The sequence below is a fragment of the Amyelois transitella genome, chromosome 26 (genome assembly GCF_032362555.1).
Source record: "Amyelois transitella isolate CPQ chromosome 26, ilAmyTran1.1, whole genome shotgun sequence".
Lineage (NCBI taxonomy): Eukaryota > Metazoa > Arthropoda > Insecta > Lepidoptera > Pyralidae > Amyelois > Amyelois transitella.
In genome coordinates, this window is record NC_083529.1 from 3,191,445 (window position 1) to 3,209,836 (window position 18,392).

Below are 18,392 nucleotides of genomic sequence, written 5' to 3' on the forward strand. Positions count from 1 at the left end.
GTTTAAAGCTAGAATAAGATCTACATATACTCCTGTAATATGAAAAGAATGAAAAAGTAATACCCGTTGAATTGCTCTTAATATTATCGCTATCTTTCTGGCGTTATTGCTAGTTGCGTCTTATAAAGAGCCCGATCACCCTAGCATTTAAACGTAAGTATAAAAAAGAAAGAATATTATTTAAGTGGGCAATAAAGACTTGCTTTTCATTTAAGTTCGATTTTCAAATAGAACAGCGATGAATCACCCGGTAAGCAATATTACCAATATTACCCGGTAATTGAACATGAACATAAAATGTAGAATGTTACTTTAAAAAAACAGGATCAAGATTTCACCTTTTTTATTATGTTAATCTGTACTTATTTATAGCAGTATATAAAGCAATTTCGTGTTGTGAAGAAATGAAACGACAATGTTATATTCGAGAGAACATGAACGAAACCTAGATTTAAACTTTAAAAGTTAGTATTTTAGATTTAGTTAGATCTACATAAAATAATGTTTCTGGCTATCATTACAACAGTTATCTTTCTTTATTCTATAAACAGGATAATAGATACTATAATTTATAGATTTTTGCGATAGAATTAAAGCAAGGTGAAAATCATCATTTTATGTTGAATAACTTACGTACCTTGAACTATAAATATAACTAATACTTATGAATATTCACAGAACTTGCAACACTGCACATTTAAATCACAAACTGTCAGTATTTTGATCACAATCACAAATATATATATTTTAAAAAACTTATAAAAAATAATATTGTCTTTTTATATTCATGGTTTATTTTTAAAAAAAATAGAAAAAATATCATAGGTACGTCTAACTAAAATAAATGATTGTCTTTTAAATTTCAAATCGAACGCCGGCGTTCCTTTTTCGAAAGGCGCGCGGCCGCGAACTCCGCATGTGGTTTGCACGGTAAATGACCATAGCACGGTATGTCTCACCTGTAGATAGGAACGCATCTAAGCTGAACAATAAAAAACTTTATTTCTGTAGGTATGTATGTTTGTAAATTATAATTATTTATGGTAAATACTAGTTTTTTTTTTATGTTTTTGCGAATTTTTGATAGGACTTTGATTTTAACTATGGATATTTATGGCTTACAAAACCATGGTTCACCATGTAAGTAAATATATTTACTCAGTTTTTGATAAAAGAGTTAAATATAAATTTTCAGATCCCACTTTAAATTTTCAAAGAGTCATAAAATAATAAAAACATATAAAATATAAACACTATAAATATGTTATAATGTTCAATACTATAGTGTATCATAAATTAATAATCAAAAAAATAGTAAAAATAAAAACCTTTCTGATTAAGCGTTCGTCGTTATCAAAAGTTAATCACAATGACAAACAAACCCAGATTGAATTATTTGATTCAAGTTTAATTCAAACCAAAAAAAATTATAATATTTTATTCACACACATAACCACGTCTACATCACCAACAAACAGTGGTAAACAGAACTAATAATTGCTATAAAATTTAAAGGTCCTAGGTTACACTTAGCTTTATGGCTTAATAAATAATCGAGAATCTTCTATTCAAACATTCAGTTTCGATAATCAAACTATATTTCGCAATATTATCTTAATCCGAGCAAACCCGGCGCCGGCCGCTTGTTTCGACATAACGACCTTGCGGAGTACGTGAGAAGGTATTTGGCGCGCGACGCCTGCATACTGCATTGGATATGTTTAAAAAAGTAACGGTTTTTTAAAAAAAAAGTCATTGTTTTTGTCACGTGGCACAGTATATAAAAAATATAAATTGTGTGTATGACTTTAATTAATAATTATTGATCTGTCAATTAATTAAATTGTATCTAAACGGTATTGTGTCGCTTAGATAATGCACTGGGTATGTTAATAAGTTACGGTTTTCAAAAAACGTCATTGTTTTTGTCACGTGACGTAGTGGTTAGGTATTTAAAATGTATAATTTGTATCAATTATTATTGATGTAAAGTGACAGATTGCTAGCCTATCACCTAAAAGAAGAATCCCAAGTTTATTAAACAGTATTAGGTATTGAAATTTGAGTAAGTAGGCATAATAGTTTTCAAATTATCAAATTCCAAGTTCATTGGAACGAGCCGGATGTTTTATCGTTTAGACTTTGACCCGTAACTTTAAAAGGATCTTGATCTACTACAAGATCAAATTAAGCTAGATTACAAAATAACATTACCTAATATTTTAATCTCATAATAAATCAGTCAGCCAACTTTCACTGATATAGAACAAGTTTTGAAAACTGGTGACAAATTAGAATTTTTTGCTTTTATATGTATTTGACTAATTCTTTTTTCTTTCAAAACTGAGGTTCTGTTTACCTTAACTCTTATAGTTTAGTTTATACTTTTATGGCTGGACTCACACGAATTGAAAACCTCCTTAAACTTTTCTTGAATTCGATTAAAGCGATGTTAAAAAAACGGCTTTATCAAATATCAGCCCTATACCTACAGCCTGTTACAGCATAGTATCTCAGCATGTATCAGTAAAAGAAAAAAATAACCAATAGCGTCTAGTTTCTCGTTTCAAAGTTCATTTATATATTTTTCTCGTCTTTATTTATATATCAGATATTTATTTCAGGTTGACCGGTGAATACCCGTTGATTACAATCCGGTAAAAACAGGAAAATTATTAACAAAATCATTTTGCTTTCCTTGTCACTGACCCCAACTAATTCGATTTTCAAACTCATCATTCATATAAAATTAAACGCGAATAAGCGTATACTAGTTTAATTTTATTTGGTCGAAATATTTCATTCTAAATCTTCCTTTCTTTCCAATAATATTTCTACACTACCTTGTTTTAAAAATTCGAGCATGTTGAGTTAATGACTGACTCCCTGTTTTCCATAGTTTATAAAATGGTTCTTACCTGCAAACATACTAAAAAATAAAAAAAAATAACAGAAAAAATTACGAGATAGACGTGATTGTACGAATGTACGAGTATGTGTATGTTACTAAATTCTTTTGAACCTTCAATTAAGATAAAAGTAAAAAGGCAAAAAAAATTGGAAAAACATCACCCATATTTTAAGATTGGGTAAAAAATTATAAAACGTTTTATGTATCGGACACTTCTAAAACCCAGTTTAACGGGAAATAAAATGTTTTACAAATATGGCCTCAGGTAATGATATGGCGTGTGCTGTATATTTAACTAGAGGCCGCCCGCGACTTCGTCTGCATGGAAACCCTAACAATCCCGCGGGCACTCCGGGATAAAATGTAGCCTATATGTTATTTTGGGTCTTCAGCTAATACAGCTACCAAATTTCATCGTAATCGGTTCAGTAGTTTTTGCGTGAAAGAGTAACAAACATCCATACTGACATCCTGACATACAAACTTTCGCATTTATAATATTAGTAGGAGAATTAAAAGAAAAATGGCGTCGGTGGTCGATAGGTGACGTAATAGTTGTAACAGAGACGAATTTGCAGTGAATTTGGGTAGATTGATGTGATGTTGACTGTACAGGTTCCAATCCTATCAAAGACAACAACGATCATAAATGTGAAAGTAACTGTTTGTCTGTTAAGCTTTTACGCCTAAACTACATATAACAACGAGAAAGTCTCATATACTCCATCATTATAGCCACTTCAAAACCCAGTAACATTTGTAAATAAAATCACCTAACTTTTTGGTACAAATTTGAGAAACAAACTTTGTAAAACAGTTTCATATAAGTAGTTCATTGGTTTTTCACTGTTTTAGTCATAAACTGGGTTAATACATAAGACGTGTTGGAGTAATAAAATATGACAATAAAGATAGCATAACAACCATATGTTCAGGAAAATTAGCAAATTATGACACTTGAAGATATAATTGTGTGCCATAAATCTTTAAGATCGTATTTGCTTTTTTGTTGCATTGTCCTTCAAAGAATATATTATAGTTATTTGCATCCATAAAACCTTTTAAAGAAAATAATAATCTTCCCTCATCGTAAAAGAGTCGGCAAGAGCATTTTTATATAGTATGTACGTACGCATGCAAAGGAAATTGAGGAGTCAGTGCGAGTTTTATTCGATCAAACGCGTCCAGCAAGTAATCATGAATTTTGACTGACTGACCAGTCAGCGCACAGCCCAAACTACTCGACCGGTCGAGATAAAATTGAGCATCCAAAGAGTTGCTATGATGTAAGGATTTTCGGAAAATCCCGCGGGAATGGAGATATCGAGATGTTCAGTTATACGCGGGCGAAGCCGGGGTCGCTGTATAGTCTAACAATAAAGATGATAAAATTAAACATTCAAGGGACAGTAGTATAATTGATTTCCGCGCAGACAAAGCTGCGGGCGGAAGCCAGTTAAACAATATTCATGTACTTAGATAAATAGCACAACTTGATTTTCCTGGGAATTTCTTTGTAGTTTGTTATGTGGAAATAAAATTTACTGACTTAACTAAATGCTGGCTGCCTACCTCGGGTTTTTTTATGAATAAACTAATTTACGTGCATGGCCAGTTCGAAAAAAGTAAATTGAAATCATATTTTGTAATTTCACAAAAAAAAATGCGGTTGTTCCAAAAACAAAAAAATATCAATGTTCTGATTGTAAAATTCCCACGTATTATTGGTAAATTATGGTAGTTTTAATGACTCTCATTTAAGCAATGTTATGACGGCGATACAGAATTAATTGTCAGTAAATTCACCACTGGGTCAGATCAGAATTGAAATTGTTTTAAACCTCATTTCGATAAAATTTTTTCGCAATGAAGACATACTTTGGTTCAAAAATATATACTTAGAAAAATAATACGAAACTCTAATTGAATCGTCTGTTGGTCTTTCAGTGTGAATTTCTCACATGAGAACTACTACTATTTTGAAAATCATAATTTGAGTTAAATATTTATGTTAATTACTAGGAGTAGGAACACAAGGAATTTACCTAACTTTGATACTTATCTTTAACTTAAATACAACTTAGTAGTGCCAACATAACTAACAAGTATTCAAGATCACGATTATTAACATTTACGACAAATTTCGGCAAATCCTAAAAAATACACACATATTCTGCAATTATGTGAAACTGGTTTTAAATTCCACTGCCGACACAGCTTATGACTAAGTTTTGTAAGTTACTATGTCTGTACTTAACGAGAATATAAAGTGGGGAGGGAACCGTACATTTTGATCCCTATTGCTAAAGTTTAACAAAAGTTATATTTTAGGGTCTACGGTTTAGAAAATTTGGATTTCATCATTTAGCTAAACGTAGCGCTCGTGCTGTGTGACTATTGACTCTGTCTACCCCGTAAGGGATATAGCCATGATTGTGTATACCTGAAAAGTAACTCTCTTCTGTAGTACCTCCCTACGCTTGCTAATCTGGCTTATCTATTAAAAAGAATAGATATCAGATCTTATATTTATAATAGTTTGGTTATCACAAATGACAAAAGAGAGAAATGATGTGACATTATGACTCTGCAGTAATATACAAACAGCTAATAACATCTGAGTTTTGATTAAAAATTGGCTTGAATTATTGGCGTGGCTTTTGATAACCATACGATTGACCGAATGATAAACCAAAGCCAAGCCACGCCAATCAATAAATTTTTCGTAATAAAATTAACTATTAGAAGATCTTCTAATAACTCTCGCGGGCTTATTTATTGTTTAACTCATAAGTAGAAATTGGAAAAAGTACTCATATTATTTCGTATCTCATCAATACCTTATACCGCAAATGATTCGGGAACGATACTTTTTATCTGAACGAAAAGTTTCCCAACTCATCAAATTTATGATAAAATTGGATCAAATTACCGTTTTTAAACCAGTTAAATTGCTTTAAAACCGCTTTGACGTCACCTTTTTTCTTAGAACTTGGCGGTACGGTACCCGAGCTATGGGTTTCCCGTCCAGAGAGAAGATTCCGTTTACATTGTTTATGGTTTGTATACACCATTAGTTATTTCCTCGTGTTTTACATATCAAATGAGTAGGTATGACGATGGTTGAAAATTGAAGTGGACATCAAAGAAAACGTTTTTATTTTTTTTCTAATTGACTTAGATATTGGATGCTTATTTATACAATGTACTAGAGACCGCACGCGGCTCCTCCTGCGTAAAACGAAATTGTCCCTTTAATTTGCATTTCTGTCGAAATTTTGGGAAATAAATAAATGTGCGCGAACCAGTATATCACATCTTATATTTAAGAACCACTTTAATTATGTCCGTGTGGTTTCCGGCTCTTTAGAAAAGAACCACTCCATATCTTTCCCATGGATGTCGTAAAAGGCGATAAAGGGATAGGCTTATAAACTTGAAATTCCTCTTGTAGGCGGTGGGCTAGCACCCTGTCACTATTTGAGTCTCAATTCCATTATGAAGCCATACAGCTGAACGTGGCCTGTCAGTCTTTTCGAGACTGCTGGCTCTGTCTACCCTGCAAGGGATATAGACATGACAATATGTATATTTAAAATTAATTTATACATATATATATAAATTAATTTGATTTCCTAATACGAAGATCACTTAAAATTAGGTTTTCTTAATGACATCATCTAACAGTTATGATCATTACCTTTTTTATCGGGGTCAAATGACAGCGCGGGTACAGAAAAACCCTAGTGATTTCATCTTGGTTTACCGCTCACTATGGGGTATTTTTTTTTACTAACTTTTGCCCACGACTTCGTCTGCGTAGTGGTTTTTTGACAGTGGAGGAAGACTGAAAACTCACACGAGAAGAAAAGAGGAACATACATTGTATTACGTCTATATTCCTTACGGTGAAGACACAGGCTCGAAATGACTGAAAGACGCCTTAATGATGGAATTGAGATTTAGATAGTGACAGCTGGACACCCATCACCTGAAAGAAGAATCCCAAGTTTTATTTCCTTTGATTGACTTCTACCGTCTCCACGGGAAGACAAGAGGAAGAGTATAAAATTATTTAGAAAATCCGATACATATTTAGACTTAATTCTAATAAGTTTGTATGTCTACTAATACATAATAAATGTTTGCAACATCCGAAAGGGTAAATATGAAGATCTGTTATACTCGTACATAATATTTAAGACCTTGTTTGTACTCATATTATGTAAATAAAAGATTGAATTTGAATTTTTCTTCACCGTGTGGTTCCAGGCACCAATACAAAAAAGAATAGGACCACTCCATCTCTTTCCCATGGATGTCGTAAAAGACGACTAACGGGTAGGCTTACAAACTTGGGATTCTTTTTTTTAGGCGATGAGCTAGCAACCTGTCACTATATGAATCTCAATTCTATCATTAAGCCAAATTAGCTGAGCGTGGCCGATCAGTCTTTTCAAGACTGTTGGCTCTGTCGACCACACAAGGGATATAGACGTGACCATATGTATGTATGTCTTTACCTAGTGTAATCTCGAAAACAGTAACTCTTAGAGCCCAATTAGACGTGGTTTCTCATACAATAATAACAGTTTAATATAACCGCGGTTTCCCTGAATGGCTGTCACCATACAAATTGGAATAATATTATTGCCTATTGTTGACGCGCAGGAAATTGTAGATCGTCAGATATTAATTATTCATTTGACGAGCTGCGTCAAATCAACACTGTTTGTATTATGACTTTAATCACATAATTAATACTAACACCTCTTCTAGTGCTAAAATCCTTATTATGGGATATTGTTTCGTAGCAATCTCTCTTCTTTTATCACTTAGTTATCTAGCGGCCCGCCACGGCTTCGTCTGTGGTATATACATAGCCTTATAACACCCGCAAATAATGTACATTCTTAGAAGCTTTTTAACAGTGAAACAATTTTCATGATCGCTTCAGTATTTCCAAAGATTAACCCTTTCAAAAAATCATAGTCAAGAATGATGACTATGTTTTTTATGCCTTTCTTGTTTGAGTTTCAGATTCGATATCCAACTACGTAAAGCTTTTTTAATTTTTATGGTTTTTCTGACATCATTTGAAACAGTTTACTGAAAATCTCCGAACACCGCTCGGCCGCCCAGGTACTATTGATAAAAGTTGTAACTTTTTAAATAATTACTATGTAGCGAGAAACTGATTAATAGAACCTACAGAATATAATATAACAACCTTGCTACAGTTTCACACACAGGCATCAAGTCACTAGAGATTAATCCCATACAATATCAGAATATCTCGTATTATCCACAGCTTTCCCTACGGGAATCAAATACCAACTATTGATTTCACCTCTTATAATCTTTAACATAATCGGGCTAAAGTTGATATTTGATTGAAAAAATATAAAGTTAACTTTGTCTTTGTATAGATATTTGGTTTGCGGATTATATTATGTACGAAATTTATTACAAACGCTACGATTCGATTGACAGCAAGCAAATATTGTACATTTTGATCTGTTTACTTACTTAAACATTAGTTATGTACGAAATAAAGTTACGTTTGTTAGGCAATACTAAAATTACTGAATAATACAGTCCCGCAGTTACTCACGCTTTCAATTTGAATTTCACCATAATCGTTATAGTTGTATATTTTTTAATCGGAATTAAGATTTTGTTTGACCGTGTGATTTGAACTCAGTCAGCCTGATTGTAAGCAAGATGGTCTAAAGTGGTATACGCAAGTTCAAATAATGCCCAATGAGGTACTCTTGCCTTGAAGTAGCTAAGTTAGTAATATATCCAGGAAAAGAGACGCGGGGAGGGAATTCCAGATTTCAAAAAGCAGGTTCACATAACAAAACATTTGCTGAAAGTTTTCGAACTATAACAATATATTTCTTAAGTTTTTTCTCAGGAGCGAAACGCAGTCGACTAAATTATTATTCTCACAGAAGATATAAAAGCAAATGTACTTACTTGTTTTATTGTTTCTTCCAACATCTAGTTTTAGAATGCACGTGCCTTATGGCGAGGTACGTGAGTAATTTGACTTTTAAAACATCCATGTCATATTTCAGTTAAGGAGAAGTGTGACACATCGCCAGAAAGTCTATTGTACATCTGTGCCAAATTTCGTGAAAATCAGTCTAGTAGATTTTTAGTGTATTCCATACAAACATACAAAAATACGGGGCTTTTTTGTTTATAAATAGTGTGGAGTACACTTGTGGTTTTCCGCAAACAAAAGATTACAAACGTTTTAATTTTTCAAAATTGTAAATACTCGTAAATCAAAACTGACTTAACCGATTTTGCTGTTTCACGAACTCAATAAAATTGACAGATCCTACATACTTTTGAATTTTCATCAAAATCTGATCAACGGGATCTGATTTTGATGACATATATCGCATTACAAACATATGTACATAAAAAAAAATATTTTCACCCTAAAACTTATATCGTTCGCTCGAAAAAATTCACAGTGATTTCAATTTCAATAAAAAAGTGGCAAGAAAATCTCATCAAAATTTGAACCAACCACCGCTTCCTCATTCAAAACTCTTGGATATCTCCTATATCGCTCCATTCATTCAAACTTTATTCTTATATAAGTTTGATACCATCTGTAAGCTCGCAAAAGTTCCGACTCAAAGTTCAGGTCCCTCATTTGCCCTCATTCCGCTTCGAAAGGGAAGGAGCCTAAATTCGCGTCTTTAAGGCCGTTATTTTGACAGAAAATGTCTTGTTATTTCTTAATCCAACTAAGACATTTTACTTTTAACTAGGATTTGGGCTCGGCCATTTCGTATTTCTTAGTTTAATTTTGCTTTGTTAAAATTGTTGTTACATTCGAGTTCTGTAGGGTTTTGAGACAGTTAAAGTCTATATGGAATGACTTATGAGAATAGTTTAAATATCAAACAAGTTTTCTAAAACAACAAACGATTGAAAATTCCCTTAATTATGTGCCGTGTGGTTTCCGGCACTATAGAATAGAACCACTCCATATCTTTCCCATGGAAGTTTTAAAAAGCGTATTAAAACAAACGCACATATGTATGTCTTCTCTTTAAGCTTGTAACTCAGCTCATCTCTGAACAGGATTGGCCACGGCAATTACCTTTTATGGCAACTTTTGTTAGTGACCGCGGCAAATTAACTCGGCAATACGTGGCGGGAATGATGTGAGAACAGAAGTATACTTTTCAGACATAAACCACGTCTTACGGGGTAGACAGAGCCCCAAAAATATTATAAGGCTTTATTGAGCTCAATGGTTTTTAATAATAAATAAATAAATATATACGGGACAAATTATACAGATTAACCTAACCTAACCCAACGATACTATATTTTATAATAGGTAAATACTTATATAGATAAACATTCAAGACCCAGGTCAATCAGAGAAAGTTCGTTTCTCATCATGCCCTAGCCGGGAATCAAACCAGGGACCCCTAGTGTCACAGACAAGCACACTACCGCTGCGCGACACGGGCCGCCTAAATTGATATTTCAGTTAGAAACAGGTATTAGCCCGTTGCCTTGAAGATATAGATATGTATAGATTTAAGCTTCTGAAATAAATAAATAAGAATTCCAAAGTCTTTAACCAGATTGACTTATACAAATGGGACGCCAGGGAAGCCAGCTATCATACCATTGACATACACTATATGTTTTTTATTCTTATTAGATATGAAATTTCATAGACAGACTAATATAATTACAGAAATACCAAAGTAACAAGGCTTGGAAGACGTTTTGACCGGATAGTTTAATGATGAATTTTAATTAAAACAGTGACAGGTTGCTTGCCTATGGCTCAAAAGAAAAACAAAACGACTTTATGATTCCACACATAAAAATTTTAAGGTGAACTTCTCTGAAATCTATAATGGTCTGAATATTTACATAGTTCTCTTCATGTGTTCATAAACACACGCTTTTTGGTAATGAAGAAATAATATTATATATTCTGAGCTCAAAATAATTCAAATTTTTGAAAACTAAACCTGCTAGATTCTTTTCAGACTTAGCAGAATTATCTAAGTCAATTTGACATAAATACTTACAGTACATACCTACATAGTAATCACGTCTTTATCCCTGGCGGGATAGATAGAGCCAACAGTCTTGAAAAGACAGAGAGGCCACGTTCAGCTGTTTGGCTAATGATGGAATTGAGATTCAAATAGTGACAGATTTCTAGCATAAAAGAAGAATCCAAGTTTATAAGCCTTTCCCTCCGTCACCTTTTACGACATCCATAGGAAAGGGATGGAGTGGTCCTATCATTTTTTCTTTAGATGCCGGCCATCAACCATACAGCATCTTTGGGAACTTTTGGTAGTGGAAATCAGGTTGACCTTTCCACAGTTAGATAAAGGAACCTTTTCACGCGACCTTGTCCAAGGCTGAGCCCTGAATGAGATCCTGAGATTACCAATTCAGTGCCTACGTAGGAGTACCGGCATTGTCATCCAATCAGAGGTCTCCAATTGACTTATTGTATCCTACCTACATAGTTCGCTAACAAAACTGTATCTCACATTCAAGTCCTGATGATTCCACCCTATTGTTGTAGTAATAAAGTTCAATCTTGTTTATTGGTGAATCAGATTTGTTCTCATTGGCTTGAATGGAAGTAAGGAAGGAACAATTTTCACGTGTTGTCCAAAATAGATTGCACGAGCATGTGTATTTTTGACGAATTTTTCGGTGGTTATATGAAACGGTGTAAATAAAGTCAAGTCAAGAGTGCCCTAAACCCTGCTTGCATATAGATGAATATAAATGTAGCAAAGGAAGCATGTAGTGATCGTAGGAAGTGAAAAGATCTTGTCTCTGCCTACCCCTCAGGAAAAGAGGCGTGATTTTATGTGAAGAAAGTCTGTTATTTTTGGCGTTTTAGAATAAGTCCTACATATCTCTTTTTGATAGTGCCGCGTGGCATCCGACACTTTAAAAAATGGTACACTAAATATTTTCTACCATTCCATACATACATATAGTCACGTCTATATCCCTAGCTAGCTAGACAGAGCCAACAGTCTCGAAAAGACTGACAGGGCACGTTCAGCTTTTTGGCTCGATGATAGAATTGAGATTCAAATAGTGACAGGTTACTAGCCCATCACCTAAAAGAAGAATCCCAAGTTTATAAGCCTATCCCTTAGTCGCCTTTTACGACATCCATGGGAACGAGATGGAGTGGTCCTATTCTTTTTTTATATTGGTGCCGGGAACCACACAGCAATCTTCAAAATCAAAACTCCAAACCTTCAAATAAATTGCAAACGAGCAGTTTACTTATTTACTGACTTAATTGGTAAACCAAATGCGACAAGTTTAGCTTAGACTTTAACTGTATGCACTGTTCAAACACTAAACAGCTCAATTTAGCCTCAGACAACTTAATACAAAGCTGTGACGTCATATTCCAGTACTCGCGAACTCCAATTAATAATCTCAGATGTTTGCCGCCAGAGATCTCCAGATAAGTAAATGTTGAGATGAGAAATTAAAATTATTTAGCAATATTGGGTAGGTACAGGTGAAACGAGTCTTATAGGGCTTAGACAGTCTATTTTATTAAAAACTAGTGACCTAACTCGGCTTTGCACGGGAAGCATTTATAGATGTAAACCTTCAGAAAATCCTCTGGAACAAAATCCGTCCACAACTTTCCGAGATTGGCGCGTACATACAGACAGAGAAAATAGACTTATAGGTACGTATTATGTAGTGACAATGGAAGCGTCTGTGGTCACACAGTTATGGTGATCGAATAAAATGCTTGTGCGCAGGATCAAATCAAACCGCGGCAATGACTACTTTTTATAAAACAAATACGTAAAGTACAGGACACGATAAAAAAAGCTATAATATTGTGAAAAACGTAACTCCAAATACTTTATCAGTTCATATACAATATAAACATGATATAAAAAAAGGGTGTTGCCCGTAAAAATTAAAAAAAAAAACGAATAAATAAGCAATTTTTGACTTCTCGCATATTTGCAATAATTATTTTATTTTTAGAGAAAATAATGATGGAAATAAGTTGTAAAGGTATTTGTACACCTACTCTGCCCTGCAGCACCTAAAACGCAGTAATAGACATTTTAAGAGTTTTGTGTTAAATACTGAACTTTATAGCGTACGTCATAAGGAGCAATGTGATTTAACAGATTTTTTAATACAAGGATTTTTAAGATAAAAAAATCAATTTTTTAGATTGCAGTAACTCAAAATCGCATTTCAGATTACACTGAAAACTAACTAACTTACAGTAAGAGCAGTTACGTTTACGCGGCTCCATGATTTCACCACCTTAAACGCAGTGAATATCGTCTCTGCCTCAAAAAATCTTTGATGTATACCTAAATAAATATTAATGCATGTATATTAAAATGCAGTAATACATTTTTGTATGGTAAGGATTTTTACTGCATTTATAAATATTATATGAATTACTTATTAAAATGCAGCAAAAGAGTTGAATTCGGTTTCTTATTTAGTATTCATAAAGTAGGTCCTGAAATAAATACCAACTAATTTGCAGCAAAATCAAAATACCTTATTTGGTTTTGTTTAAAACGTTTTTGATCGCGATCGTTACTTTTTAAAACGCAGTATATTTTTTATTTACTGCAGTATAGTCAATACTAATCTAAATTTACAAAATAGTATAAAATAATTAAAACGCAGTAATATTATCTATTACTGCATTTCAACTAGTTACGTATACAAATAAGACTGTTTTACTCTAAAACGATACCTAATTTACTGCGTTCTTGTCGGGATACGTATCCTTTTTTCTCGCTCTAGCAGTTGCCTACCGTACGCAGCGCGTCGGTGCGAAAACGCAAATTACATTTTTTCGGGATTCTTAAGGTAGCCATATTATAACCCACTTATAATAAAAATACGAAAGTTTGTAAGGATGTGTGTTTGTTACTCTTTCACGCAAAAACTACTGGATAGATTGTAATGAAATTTGGTACACGAGTAGAATATAACCTGGAATAACATGATAGGTACCTACCTAATGTTTAGCCCGAAATTCCCAGGTCGCAGCTAGTACTAATAGCTATAGTATTTTTTATAAATCACTACCCCGTATTTATCCCTAACTCGGTAAACAATTTATCCCTAAAATAAAATACTTTATCTAGAAACTTTTTAAAAGCTTGTTTGGATACACGGTGATTTTTTCATCGTTGTGGAAATTTTGTATACATGCTCAGTCCATGATACTGAACAACTTTTACTATGGGGCCAACTTCGAAATCACGAAAAAAAATCAGCTGTTCCATACATTTTGGTCATGTTAGGTATTTAGTTTTATATAGAACACCTGATTTTTTTTTCGTGATATCGAGGTTGGCCCCATAGTAAAAGTTGTTCAGTATCATGGACTGAGCATGTATATGTTGCCGGAAATCTGTATAATACAGGTATTCTATACAATGCCTAGACAATGTATAGAATACCTGGGGCGTTCAGGCAATGTATGAAATATTATGAATATTATTGTTCATTACATTCTTTACCTAGGTAATGTATGCAATGCCTAGATATTGTATAGAGTACCTATTGTTTCACAGGCAATGTGTCAAATAAATAGATCGTGATCTATATTTGTCAATGTTAAACTGAGCAGAAAGCTAGGTAGGTTTGGGATATTTTTTAATGATTACGTAGAGAAACTTGAAGGACAAAAAGCTAGGTCGGTTTAAGTTTTTTTTTATGACCACATAGAGAAACTTCAAGCGTAGAAAGCATTCGGTATTGTATAGAATGCCTAGGCAGAGTATAAAATAAATAATGTTTCATACATGATGTTTTAGGTATTCTTTACATTGCCTAAGTCATGTATAGAATACCTGATTATACAGATTGCCGATAACATATACAAAATTTCCGCAACGATGACAAAATCACCGTGTATACCCATGAGATGACACACTTCCTGATGATAAAAGCTTGTGCCAAAAATGAAATTTTTGTAAATAACTTGTTTATGGTCACTGCCTACTATTAAAAAACAGAACTAAAACTATTAAGTTATCGATTTTATGAAGACTTTATGCTGTTGCCCGCATTTCCACCCGCGTCGAAAAAGTTGCCTATGTCACTCGCCAGTCTTCCAATTTCCACACAAAAATCCACACCAATCCATCGCTTCGTTCGAAGTGAAAGACGAACAAACATACACAATTTCACATTTGTAATATTGGTATGGATTATTTACAGATATGCAACTAGGAAAATGAGTGCCAGGTCCAAAAATATTTTGAAAATGGTTCCTTTGCTTACGGGCTCCAGTGAAGACAAAGAAAATAGTCTGAATTCAACAAAAATACTCGATGATAAAAGAATTTGGTCTCATTATATAACACTGCAAGACATTAATAAAATCAAATACTCTAACTTTGAATACAGCAATTCCTATGAATACATAAAACAAAACGATTCATCTAATTTCTCATCCCAACTCAAACAGCTTATCCAACCAAAAACCAGTGAAAAACCTGAGACTCCAAACCCCTTAAAAGAAATAGATTTTTATTCTAATAGTGATATGGTTGAATTACAAAACTTATTATGCTCTGAGGTTCTGCCTGCATCAATACCTACAGAGAAGCTTGAGACTCCAAAACCCTTAGAAGAAGAGTCTTATTCAAGTAAAGATTTGGTTACATTACAAAATTAATAATGTTCCGAGGTTCTACCTGCATCAATACCTACAGTGAATCCTGAGACTCCAAAACTCTTAGAAGAAGTTTCCTTGTTTCATTTCAATTTAATTTAAGAGCTAAACTCTTGTTGATGATGTATCCGCCACACTTCCATGTCCAAGAGGACAGAAGTAGACTTCTGTATTTCATTACTACACGCATATTCAAGATACAAATTAAAATGCAGTAAAGAAAACGTTTTGCTGCAAATTAGTCTGCAACGCTGCAAACAAATCAAAATATTTGCAGTGCTAGGTTTTTTTGCCGCATTTTAATCTGCATATGTTTACATTTTTGGATGCAGTAATAGCACGTAATAGGCCTTGTTTAAAAAAAAACTTTTATATTTTGGAAATAAACAAAATGTTAGATATATTTTTGATGTCAGTTCAATCTTTGATATCAGTTATTCATTGTAGTAAAAACATTTCATCAAATTATATAAAATAATAATATAAAATAAAGCATCAAAAAGTATTTCGCGGTTTTCTCGAAACCGCGTTTTTTCTTTACTGCGTTTTAGGTGCTGCAGGGCAGTACTTTAACAGTCACTATAAACATACAAATGGATGTATAGAATAGGCTGTGAGTAATATAGAACTAAAGGTGCACTAAACAGATTTTGTAGGTAATCAAGAATGGATGCGCTTTTTCAGAACAAACGCGAGAACAGCGCGATAGCGACTAGCGCGATCCAGCGACGATAACCGGAAGGTTGGTATGTAGAACCTTAGGTTGTATTGAGAACGTGATTCGCAATTATAGTGTATAGGTTTCATGATATTCTGAGAATGTGCTATTTTGAGAACATAATTGCTTGGTGTATTCTGTCTTAAAGCCAAATAGCTGAACGTGGCCTATCAGTCTCTTCAAGACTGTTGGCTCTGTCTACCCCGCGAGGGATATGATACATATTTAGAAAAATTTGGGTAGGTACAGGTGAAACGAATCTTATAGGGCTTAGACAGACTATTTTATAAAATACTAGTGACCTACTCGGCTTCGCACGGGAAGCATTTATGGATGTAAGCTTTCCACAGAAAATTCTCTTACCAACATTTTTAATAGAAACAAAATCCGTCCACAGCTTTCCGAGATTGGCGCGTATATACATACAGACAGAGAAAATAGACTTATATGTATTATTTAGTGACAATGGAAGCGTCTGTGGTCAAACAGTTATAGTGCTCGAATGAAATGCTTGTACGCAGGTTCAAATCAAAACCGCGGCAATGACTACTTTTTCTAAAACAAATACGTTAGGTACAGGACATGATAAAAAAAGCTACTAATATTGTGAAAAACGTAACTCCAAATACTTTATCAGTTCATATACAATATAAACATGATATAAAAAAAGGGTGTTGCCCGTAAAAATTAAAAAAAAAACGAATAAATAAGCAATTTTTGACTTCTCGCATATTTGCAATAATTATTTTATTTTTAGAGAAAATAATGATGGAAATAAGTTGTAAAGGTATTTGTACACCTACTTTAACAGTCACTATAAACATACAAATGGATGTATAGAATAGGCTGTTAGTAATATAGAACTAAAGGTGCACTAAACAGATTTTGTAGGTAATCAAGAATGGATGCGCTTTTTCAGAACAAACGCGAGAACAGCGCACTACTAGCGCGATCCAGCGACGATAACCGGAAGGTTGGTATGTAGAACCTTAGGTTGTATTGAGAACGTGATTCGCAATTATAGTGTACAGGTTTCATGATATTCTGAGAATGTGCTATTTTGAGAACATAATAGCTTGGTGTATTCTGTCTTAAAGCCAAATAGCTGAACGTGGCCTATCAGTCTCTTCAAGACTGTTGGCTCTGTCTACCCCGCGAGGGATATGATACATATTTAGAAAAATTTGGGTAGGTACAGGTGAAACGAATCTTATAGGGCTTAGACAGACTATTTTATAAAATACTAGTGACCTAACTCGGCTTCGCACGGGAAGCATTTATGGATGTAAGCTTTCCACAGAAAATTCTCTTACCAACATTTTTAATAGAAACAAAATCCGTCCACAGCTTTCCGAGATTGGCGCGTATATACATACAGACAGAGAAAATAGACTTATATGTATTATTTAGTGACAATGGAAGCGTCTGTGGTCAAACAGTTATAGTGCTCGAATGAAATGCTTGTACGCAGGTTCAAATCAAAACCGCGGCAATGACTACTTTTTCTAAAACAAATACGTTAAGTACAGGACATGATAAAAAAAGCTACTAATATTGTGAAAAACGTAACTCCAAATACTTTATCAGTTCATATACCTACAATATAAACATGATATAAAAAAAGGGTGTTGCCCGTAAAAATTAAAAAAAAAACGAATAAATAAGCAATTTTTGACTTCTCGCATATTTGCAATAATTATTTTATTTTTAGAGAAAATAATGATGGAAATAAGTTGTAAAGGTATTTGTACACCTACTTTAACAGTCACTATAAACATACAAATGGATGTATAGAATAGGCTGTGAGTAATATAGAACTAAAGGTGCACTAAACAGATTTTGTAGGTAATCAAGAATGGATGCGCTTTTTCAGAACAAACGCGAGAACAGCGCACTACTAGCGCGATCCAGCGACGATAACCGGAAGGTTGGTATGTAGAACCTTAGGTTGTATTGAGAACGTGATTCGCAATTATAGTGTATAGGTTTCATGATATTCTGAGAATGTGCTATTTTGAGAACATAATAGCTTGGTG

At 33.6% G+C, this 18,392-nt stretch overlaps 1 protein-coding gene across 4 annotated transcripts in view; it reads right to left on the bottom strand.

Annotated features, from left to right (window-relative positions):
• LOC106135292 (uncharacterized) overlaps positions 1-18,392 on the bottom strand; it is an 87,632-nt gene that overhangs the window by 61,170 nt on the left and 8,070 nt on the right. The window contains exon 1 of one of the 4 annotated variants that reach the window (XM_060951762.1): positions 6,794-6,814. The exons of 2 other annotated variants lie outside the window; for them this stretch is intronic. The gene's annotated coding sequence lies outside the window, so the exon portion shown is untranslated. Of the gene's footprint in view, positions 1-637; positions 712-6,793; positions 6,815-18,392 lie in introns of those variants that run through there. One more of the 4 variants, XM_013335550.2, reaches the window with a different exon arrangement.